Below are 8,587 nucleotides of genomic sequence, written 5' to 3'. Positions count from 1 at the left end.
CCACAAACTATCTCAAACCAGGCTGAGATGCAATGGTAATTTGAATTTCAAGTCCTTTGGAATTCCAAGCTGCAAGACGTTGACTGCAGGACCTGGAAGACAAATTCCAGGTTACAGACTGCTGGAGGAAAGAAGGGCATAGAAAAGGGCAAATGAGTTACTTGAATGTCTAAGTAGGATTTTTGCATTTATAAAGGCCACTAACTATCAAGAGAACCAGCGAATAGTAGCTGCAGTATTTAGCTTTAGGCTCTTCTTAAAGTCTCATGTGACAAAAAGCATGGAAATTTCCTGTTTCCTGACCCTAACAAAATTGCTTTTTTTTGTCTTTGCAGTGTTCATTGTCTTCTATGTGGAAAATAATAGGTACTAAATCCAAAAACTAGTGAAAAAAAATTAATATGACCAACAACTGAGAACAAATGGAAACTGTTACACACATACATGGAAACACATTTAAAGTGCAAATAGGAATTAATATATGTTATGAATCTCAACAGTTGTTGTTAGCCTGATCCTGACCCCTTTCAAGTCAATGTCAAAATCCATTAAACGTCAGTGGGAGCTGTCTTTTACTTAACTGAGACATGGTAAAATCTAAGATGAACATTGGTGCAGATCAATGGACAGATGTTTAGCATATACTCTTCTTCGTGGTGGGTACCTTTACGTTTTCCATACTATCTTGTGCTGCACCTGATTCTGCTGTATGGGAGCACTCCGGGGCAGAATATTTCCTCTGTTCAGCATAACGTGTCAAAGACCATTGTGCACACCTAAAGAATTTAGGTGTAAATAATTTCGGGAAATTACATCATTATATGGAACAGTTGCCTAAAGAGTGCTGTTTCACCAGGGGAGTCTGAGGCTGCCTGTTAATAGTTATTGTCAATTACTCCCGGGCTGTATAGGCCCCTGTGTGGTTTTCATCTGTTTGATTTGGCTGTTCTCATTTCCATAGTTGTTCTCAGCCTTGCTCTCTGCTGTATTTTGAATCATTTGTGGTTTAGAGGCAGAAAGAAGAAGAGAAGTGTAAGTCAAATCTGAGCTGCAAATCCAGTTTGGGACTGTAGTACGTTCTTGATGCTGAAAAAACCCTGTGTATTTTGAAGTCATTATAAGGCAATTGCCATGTGTTGGCACTAGCAATGAATTATTGCTGCAGGAGCAACACTTTTTGGGAAGGCATAGAGCAGACCTCTGTGGGTTTCATACACAGTTTAAAAGCCAGGAAATAAATCCTGGCTTTAGGATAAATAAGTCAGGTTGGTCTGTGGTTTAGTTCTCAGTTTGAACATGGAACAGTTTGTAAACTGTCGATATTTAGTTAATACACTGGAAGGCACAAAATTTCTTCAATTTGATGCATAAATAGATTACAGCATTTTCAGCATTCCAGTCTTATGATCAAGTGGAATCCAGATCAGGTTTCATTTAACCTATTTAAAAGAGCAATGTGAATGGTTTCAGATATCTTTCATGGAGTTCAGCAGCATATTGTCTCATATATTTCAAAGTCATATTGAGTAAAGACTAATATCAATAGTGGAGAAAATCCGCATATCTTTGATAGACTTTTTATGTCTTAAATCTTTCTGTTTGGCATGAGTGTATTTTAATGGGACATGTCAATAATTCGTTGCTGGATTTCCTGGAATCAGGGTTGCTCATTTTCTTGAATAATTATTCTTGAATAATTCTTCTCTGAATAGTAGGTAGTGGCTGTACTCTGTGTACAAACAATTATTCAGTTTTTTTACCAGCTGTATCAATTATTTCTCAGTGTTAAAAGCATGAATAATGGCAGGGCATTTATGTTTTTTAATTAACATCGGATGTTGTCTGAGCAAAAAGGGGAATGTACACAAATTCCAGGTAGCTAGTGAGATACTTTAAATAACCTGTGGCATGACTTGATCTATAGTTATATAGATCAGTTTGCAGTACTGAGTTCGTAAAGTGTAGGTCCTTATGTAGTATTTGTAGCATAAGAGTAAGAGGAAGTGTGGGTAGAAAGATCGTCTATTTATAAGATGAGAGAGCAGTTACAGGGTAGACATTAAAGCAATTGCAACTCTGTAACAGTAATATTTAGATGGCCTATTTAAATAGACTTTCCAGGGAGTCCTGATTGTTTGGAGTGGTGATGTCTGTGCTCTCTGACTAGCTGAGACAACATTCATTTGGTTCAAGTATGGGAGATAGTCAGGTTCGAAGGTGAACCTGTATCTATGCCCCTCACATTTCCCTTCAACAAGCGCAATGCCTTTTCTTCCCCTTTTTACTGGTTAAGCATGCATTCAAGAGCAAAGATTAGAACTAGATAAATAAAGGTGTGTGGGAACTTCTACATATTTAGGTTCTGAGTAATTTTTGACAGATCTATTGCTACCATATCATGTGGGATACCAGTTAACCAAAACTGGTTCCTTGGTCTTTTTTGCATAAACATGATGTATAAAAACTAATATTCTGCAATAGCTGCATCTTTTCTACAAAAGCATGAATATTGGTTTTGTAGTGGATAGAGGATTGATGGATTCTCTGGCTCCAAATGTAAGCTGTATACAGAAATATACATTCTGTGGCTAATTCCTGCTTTTCTTATCAGACTGTACAGGTACTATAAAAACCTGTGACTTTGCATCTGCTGAAACACTCATCCTGTTAGACACTAAAATGATGTGGCAAATATAAACCTAAATTCTGTTCACATGTCTCAGTTTTTTTGCCGTTAATTTTGTTTTAAAACTTCCATAAGTAGTTCCACTGAAATCCACTGAAACAAAATTGTCAGTGAAATGGAGAGATTACTCACCAAAGATAAAAATGTTAGAAGTAGACAAGCAATAGTTGTTCGTGATGGTCTGTGTTTTGTATTGTAATTATTGTTATTTTATAATGGAATTCTTCTATTATAAACTTGATTAAAAGAACAGGCTTTTCCTGTTCTTGTTTTCCTTCATCATTAATGCTAAAGAAGTGATCACAGTATATATCCATGTGTGCAACTTCAAAACACTTTCAGAGTTCTGTCTTGAGAGCTTGAGAAAAATGAGACAACAGAACATTTGAGGAAGTGAATATTCTGAAGCTTGTCAGAGTAAACGGATAGAAGTGGTACAAACTGACTTTTGGGTAAAATTAAAAATATCACAATACTTTAAAAAAATCATTACTAGGATTTCCATTATAATCACCTATTTCATGGCATGCCCTAGCAGATTCTGCATTAGGAGTTGATCAGTGGAATTGTCCTGAAGGTGTTAAATAGTGTGGAAACTCCTTAGTAATACATTGCAAAAGCAGTGATATACTAAGCTTTTTCATTTGGAGGAGGATTTTTTTTCTCAGTTGCACTATAAATAAGTCATTCCGTATGGATAAAAATTAGCCTGCAAATTTTGCAAGTTAAGACCATAGGGTATTTTTCTTCAGGGGGTTATAGTCTGTTAAGGCATCTGAAAATCATTAAAGGCTATCGGTACAGAGTTGTCTCCAAGAAGAGGAGCTGTGGTCTCTGTGTGGAGTAGTAAGGACTTAGTGACTCCCTCTTACAGAAAGAGAAGGATGGTTGTTGGGTTTTTTTCCAGCCACAGTCATGCTCTCGCTGTTGTTTGAATGAATTTGACAGCATCTGAAGCAAACTAGTAGAGGGGCTGCACAATGCTGTCATTGCTCTGCAGCAAATGTGACATCGCAGCAGACAAGTTTCAGTGAGGAAGGTTGTACACAATATATGCAGTAGATACAAAACAGATACAGAAACATTGGAGTTAGGTCCTTGGCTTGATCCCAAGGGAAATGTTGTGGTAGTGTTACCGTTCGTGGCGCTGACCTGTGCAATGCACACCCAGTCACCCAGATACCCATGTCCCATCTCCCAGTGCTGCAGCTGACCAGATATCCTCGTTACAGCAGTACAGAGGCCAGAAAGTAAAGAACAGTGGTATCAGAACCATGAGGTTAGTGTAACTGGGGTGGGTGCAGCACTACATGTGCGCTACTTAGGCAACAGGCAAGGCTTGCACACGCAGGTCCACTTGGGGGGCCGCAGGGAGTCTTCCCCTTCTTGACACACCTGCCCTGCTGTTACCGCCACTGCTGTTCTTAATGCTCTTCCTTTTGTGTGTAATGCAGTAAGAACCCAACTTCTGTTAGCTATTGCCATTCCCAAAATAGTAGTTGTGGATCTCGGAAGCTCAGTTGCAAGGTCACAGAGAGAGCTTGTAACAGGCTTTTATCAGGAACCCAATCAAAGGGCAGGCAGAAAAGCACTTTCTGGTACAGCGTTGTCAAGAAGGATCCCATAAGAAAACAGTATTTCACCTTTACGCTACCAGAAGTAATCCCCTAATTTAGTACTCTCTCTCTTTCCCCACCCATTAGCATTTACAGTAGTTCTAAAACAGATTTATATATACAGTCCTAGTTAGAAAAGTGGTAACTGGTTTTCCTTTGTGGCTGGTGTCAACAAAGACGGGAGCATATGAATCCATTTTACACTGGCTTTTGTGATCATCAGCAAGTACATTATACGAGAAAATGGAGAAAATATTTTTCAGAAGGAAATATTTGTTCCCCACTCATGAGAGTAATCCTGATAAGAAAACCGTGGATTCACCTTCAGAGCTTGTTAATGTCAGACCATGCTATTCTATTGCAAAAAGACAGACATTTTCATTTAGTTTAACAAGCAACTATTGTTTCCCCTTCTGCTTAACGAGGTTTTATTTAATCATGCAGTGAGTCTCAGGTAAAGCTGTTAATTCTATATTCTATTTATATCAACAGAATTTACCTTACATTAATGGTCGCAGAAAGTAAATAGTAATGTGCTGAGAACATGGAAAACAAAATATGGTTTCTGGCTTGCCAAAACTTCATCACTGAGCATATTTTTCCTTAGTGGTTGCCTTGCTGTAGTAAAAAAAGTTAAGGACTGGGCCATTTTATTAGTAACAATTCTGTATTGATGCATAAGAGAATTGCTGTCCTTCCTTTTCAAAAGATGAAGTTGCTGTTTCACTGCAGCATGACATACAAAGCCATAAAAGAGAAACAATCAAATTTTATTTAGGAAAAACAAATGCATTTATTGATACTACAAAAAAAAAAAGTAGTTCTGTGACATCAAAAAGTGCGGTTCTTATATGGTTGTTTAGTTAGTGCTAGAATTAGAAGCAACACTATGACTTCCTTATTTGTGGATAAATTTGCTGGACAGTGCAAATATCATGTGGAATTAAATCTTGAAGTTGTATTGCACTCTACTAAAAATGTACAGAGTTGGTTAACTGAAATTAATACTAGCAGGCATACATGAAATGCAGGAATCAAGCTTGAAATCCTTGTTCAAGCAGAATTCCCAGCAAAATCCAGTTTGGAAATAGGTGTCTGCAAGCACTTAGCAAGTTTTAGCAATGTCTGTTGCCATGAAGAAGCTGTTTCTAAATGCTTTGCACTTCATGATGCATAGATTCATATTTTTTTCTTTCATTAAAATGCTAGTCAAGCGCAGGCACTGCTGATGATTTAACTTAAATCTGTATTGGGGACAAAGCCTGTGGAATTCTCAAGAAGTTTTTAATTGAATCTGAAATTGAGATGAATGCACAACCAGAGTGTTCAAACATAACATATGTTATAACAGTTGCTGGAACTGCAGTGAGGATAATGGATTCTTACTGCCTTTCCCATGCTATGGCATTGTGCTATGGTTTGGTTTTGGCAGGAGATGACGCAGAGATTAAATATCGCTCTGAACGCTGCCTGAAGTTGCAGGCATCAAATTGTTATGACTGGTTCTTTTAATACTCTTCCAAATGCTAGAAAAAGTGTCGGAAGCATTTATATTAAAACCAAACATGGTTTGGAAAAATAGCAGAAAATAGAGGTGAATCCTTCTCTAACCAAAGTGAGCTGCAAGTTTTCCTTTTACTTCAACATTGCGGTCACAAACCTGTAAAGATAATGTGCATTCATTTGAGAATGGGCCACCCTAATAAAATGAGATATATTGCAATTATTTTGTGACATATTAGCCAATATCTGCAAGGAGACTTACGCTGTGAAAATATATGGACTGTTTCTCTCTGAAGTAGTAAATCTTACACTTGTTTATTCACCTCTCTTTTTTTTCACCTTTTCTCCCTTCCTCTTCAGAGACAATAATGATTTCAACTCACGTAAGAGTGGTTCCCTCGGGAATGGTTCTAAAATGCTTTTGGAGTTTTTCTACCACTTGAATAACACTATCCCAGGTCAGCACAAATTTGGCCTGTATTTTTTTCATTTGTTTTCTTTTTCAGTTTTTATATAACGTTTGAAAATTGAAAAAAAACTCATCTGCTCTACTTAAGCAGTAGACAGACAGGGTTTTATGATTGAATACCATGAGTGGTGTAGATTTCCCTCCTTGGACAATAGTATTTGTTTGTACCGGCTGATACTCACACTCTAACTCACTTCTCCAGCACATAGTAAAGTACATTATGACTAATTGAGCTTGTAAGCAGTTTTATTGTGGTCTCTCCAGTATAGGAGTTTTGGGCTTTTTTTTCAGCATCAAGTCACACACAATTTTTAAATGATATAGTCATACAAACAGAAGATCAGTCGAAGGAAAAGGGAAGAGTTTTTTTCTGAATTTCCTAGTGTTTCAGCATTAGCACCTTCAGTTTGCTTTACAATGACCGCATAAAAGCCATTCGGTTTCTCAGTTTTTCCCCTCAGTGAGGCACTCAGAAGATTCCGTGTCTTACTATGAATCGGGCACTGTCTAGATCAAAGATCCTCTGGGTTTTTTTAAGTTTTAGGACATTTCTCCATCTAATCGGAGCTGATTTTCTTCTTCTCATCTGGTGCCAATAACAAATGGCAGAGATGATAAGTGGAATCAATATTATTCTGTGTTACAGAATTGCAGGTTGCACAATGCTATACAGTGGATCAAACAAAATTCTGAAAGAAGGTCTGGTCTGCAGCAGCCTTCCAAATCTCAAACACCTTGATGGGAAGGTTTGCCTGCAAGTTGCATGGCCCTTACCCGACAGTCCTTACTATTTAGAGATGCTAATTGAGTGCTGGTTTGTGTAAACCAATGCAAAACAAACTGAGCGTGAGATGTGAGCTATAAATGGAAGTTTCCTGAAGGAAATGATGTAGGCTATGAGAAAATGTTACTGTCAGAGTGTGGGTGGCCCTTGTGCTGTTTCAGCATGGAGCTCGCCTTCCCAGCAGTGAGAAGGAGATGGTGGTCATGCTCCTGCTCTCTTCTGCCCTGGCTGAGGGTGACTATGGCAAGCAATTCCCTTCAGTGAAAGACACACAGGGCGTAAGTCTTGGTCTGATGGCTATATTGTGCTTCAGTGAATCAGAGTTTCTTCCCAGGATGATACTAGGGGTGACACTGCCCAGTCATAGTCTGCTGCAGTGGGAAGATTATCATATCATCAAGGTCCTTATGACTACACATAGCTCAGAACGAACTGGAGACAAAGATGATGGTGGAAGTATGATGCTGAAACACAGAACAACAGTGCAGTGGAACTGTATTTTTTATTCTATGTTGACCAGTACCACGATTAACCTGTGTAAATATTTCAATATTTACTCATGTGGTAAAAGACTTTTATAATGGTAAGTAAATATATAGTATGATAGATTCAGCATGTGGGAAAGTTCAGGGTGAGCTCTGTAAGAATATGAAGGTTAAGCGATATCAATGTTCATGCAAGTAGCAGAAAGGGGTTTCGGGTATTTTTAAAGTTAAAATGTACAGGCAGGCATGCTGTTCAAATTGGCATGACAGTATACATATAATAATTTATTTGAAATTACGCTTTTCAAGAATGCGGACATGTTCAAATTTCTTAGTCCGTAGCTTGACACCTAAAAAAATTCCCACTTTTCTTCCAGTGTACTTCACAGAACCAGACCTTCAACACCATCATACACCCAATTGTCAAAGGAAATGTGCCATATCTTCTGTATCATATACTGTCTGCTTCTGTAGTGGCGCTTCGGTGAATGGTATGCAGAGACATTTCAGCTTCTGTTGAAATGTAATTAACAGGTAGATTTTTAGGGAAATTTCCCGGAAGTTCTACAAGGTTTATAAATAATATCTCCCAATTTTTTCAGGTAATAAAACTGAAACATAAATTGTGAATTATTTACTCAAAGCTGCAGACCAAGTCAGTGTCCAAAGTAAAATTAAAATCTAGTGTTACCTGATCTCCTGCCTACTACTGTGAAGACTAAACAGTGCATTGTGTAAACTATCTTGAGCATCTACGTGCCTTGTGTAATACGTGTTGCACTAGTCTGTTGTTTCTGCATCTGTATGTTTGCAGATGCATTAACACCACATAGGATATGGGGGGAAAAGTGATTTTCAGTGCTAAATTACTACAGGATTTTTGAGCCTATACTTCTTTGTGCGTTCTCAGACAAGAAGGGAAACAAAGTTCTGCTTATAACAGAGGTGGTGCAGAGCAGAAACTTGGAAAGCTGGAGGTAAAGTTGTGCAAGGAGAAGGGAGATGCTTTCAGTTCCCTCCCACATTTTCTGTTTATATCTTTCC

The sequence above is a fragment of the Charadrius vociferus genome, unplaced genomic scaffold (assembly GCF_000708025.1).
Source record: "Charadrius vociferus isolate BGI_N301 unplaced genomic scaffold, ASM70802v2 scaffold104, whole genome shotgun sequence".
NCBI lineage: Eukaryota > Metazoa > Chordata > Aves > Charadriiformes > Charadriidae > Charadrius > Charadrius vociferus.
The sequence above is the reverse complement of the archived record's forward strand: the minus strand, read 5'-3'. Positions refer to the sequence as shown.